Source organism: Oncorhynchus tshawytscha, unplaced genomic scaffold, assembly GCF_018296145.1.
Source record: "Oncorhynchus tshawytscha isolate Ot180627B unplaced genomic scaffold, Otsh_v2.0 Un_contig_6757_pilon_pilon, whole genome shotgun sequence".
Lineage (NCBI taxonomy): Eukaryota > Metazoa > Chordata > Actinopteri > Salmoniformes > Salmonidae > Oncorhynchus > Oncorhynchus tshawytscha.
Window position 1 is genome coordinate 220001 of NW_024609571.1, and position 2656 is coordinate 222656.

A 2656-nucleotide genomic window follows, 5' to 3' on the forward strand; every position below is an offset into this window, starting at 1 on the left:
ATATTATATATATATATGTATATATACAGTGTTGTAATGATGTGAAAATGGTTAAAGTACACAAGGGAAAATAAATAAACATAAATATGGGTTGTATTTACAATGGTGTTTGTTCTTCACTGGTTGACCTTTTCTTGTGGCAACAGGTCACACATCTTGCTGCTGTGATGTCACACTGGTATTTCACCCAGTAGATATGGGAGTTTATCAAATTTGGGTTTGTTTTCGAATTCTTTGTGGATCTGTGTAATCTGAGGGAAAAATGTCTCTCTAATATGGTCAAACATTGGACAGGAGTTTAGGAAGTGCAGCTCAGTTTCCACCTCATTTTGTGGGCAGTGAGCACATAGCCTGTCTTCTCTTGAGAGCCATAGATGTGTGATTAGGTTTATTTATTAGACTTCAACACTTAATTAACTGTCATCCTGGGTCCCCACTATCATAATAATAACAGATCACAGGGGTGAAGAGTGATCGGGGGAGGAGGACAGAGAAGAGAGAGCAGAGAGGAGGGAGAGGGGGAAGAGATGGAGGAGGAGAGCAGCGAGGGGGGAGGAGGAGGAGAGCAGAGGGGAGGGGGAAGAGGAGAGCAGAGGGGAGGGGGAAGAGGAGAGCAGAGGGGAGGGAGAGGGGGAAGAGATGGAGGAGGAGAGCAGCGAGGGGGGGAGGAGGAGGAGAGCAGAGGGGAGGGGGAAGAGGAGAGCAGAGGGGAGGGGGAAGAGGAGAGCAGAGGGGAGGGGGAAGAGGAGAGCAGAGGGGAGGGTGGAAGAGGAGAGCAGAGGGGAGGGGGAAGAGGAGAGCAGTGAGGGGGAGGAGGAGGGGGTAGAGGAGAGCAGAGAGGAGGGAGAGGGGGAAGAAATGGGGAGGAGGAGAGCAGCGAGGGGGAGGAGAATGAGGGGGTAGAGGAGAGCAGACAGGGGGAGGAAGAGAGTGATAGGAAGGAGGGAGAGGGGGAAGAGGAGAGCAGATGGGGAAGAGAGGGTGGAGGAGGGAGGAGAGCAGATGGGGAAGAGAGGGGGAGGAGGGAGGAGAGCAGAGGAGGAGATTACAAGCCTTTATGTAATGTGCTGTATGAGAGATGATTAACATAAACATAGTTCTTCATACCTGTAATTGTATTTTTGTTATTTTTATTTATTTATTTCACCTTTATTTAACCAGGTAGACTAGTTGAGAACAAGTTCTCATTTGCAACTGCGACCTGGCCAAGATAAAGCATAGCAGTGTGAGCAGACAACACAGAGTTACACATGGAATAAACAATTAACAAGTCAATAACACAGTAGAAAACAAAGGGGGAAGTCTATATACAATGTGTGCAAAAAGCATGAGGAGGTAGGCAAATAATTACAATTTTGCAGATTAACACTGGAGTGATAAAGGATCAGATGGTCATGTACAGGTAGAGATATTGGTGTGCAAAAGAGCAGAAAAGTAAATAAATAAAAACAGTATGGGGATGAGGTAGGTGAAAATGGGTGGGCTATTTACCAATAGACTATGTACAGCTGCAGCGATCGGTTAGCTGCTCAGATAGCTGATGTTTGAAGTTGGTGAGGGAGATAAAAGTCTCCAACTTCAGCGATTTTTGCAATTCGTTCCAGTCACAGGCAGCAGAGTACTGGAACGAAAGGCGGCCAAATGAGGTGTTGGCTTTAGGGATGATCAGTGAGATACACCTGCTGGAGCGCGTGCTACGGATGGGTGTTGCCATCGTGACCAGTGAACTGAGATAAGGCGGAGCTTTACCTAGCATGGACTTGTAGATGACCTGGAGCCAGTGGGTCTGGCGAAGAATATGTAACAAGGGCCAGCCGACTAGAGCATACAGGTCGCAGTAGTGGGTGGTATAAGGTGCTTTAGTGACAAAACGGATGGCACTGTGATAGACTGCATCCAGTTTGCTGAGTAGAGTGTTGGAAGCCATTTTGTAGATGACATCGCCGAAGTTGAGGATCGGTAGGATAGTCAGTTTTACTAGGGTAAGCTTGGCGGCGTGAGTGAAGGAGGCTTTGTTGCGGAATAGAAAGCCGACTCTTGATTTGATTTTCGATTGGAGATGTTTGATATGAGTCTGGAAGGAGAGTTTGCAGTCTAGCCAGACACCTAGGTACTTATAGATGTCCACATATTCAAGGTCGGAACCATCCAGGGTGGTGATGCTAGTCGGGCATGCGGGTGCAGGCAGCAATCGGTTGAAAAGCATGCATTTGGTTTTACTAGCGTTTAAGAGCAGTTGGAGGCCACGGAAGGAGTGTTGTATGGCATTGAAGCTTGTTTGGAGGTTAGATAGCACAGTGTCCAATGACGGGCCGAAGTATATAGAATGGTGTCGTCTGCGTAGAGGTGGATCAGGGAATCGCCCGCAGCAAGAGCAACATCATTGATATATACAGAGAAAAGATTCGGCCCGAGAATTGAACCCTGTGGCACCCCATGGAGACTGCCAGAGGACCGGACAGCATGCCCTCCGATTTGACACACTGAACTCTGTCTGCAAAGTAATTGGTGAACCAGGCAAGGCAGTCATCCGAAAACCGAGGCTACTGAGTCTGCCGATAAGAATATGGTGATTGACAGAGTCGAAAGCCTTGGCAAGGTCAATGAAGACAGCTGCACAGTACTGTCTTTTATCGATGGCGGTTATGATATCGTT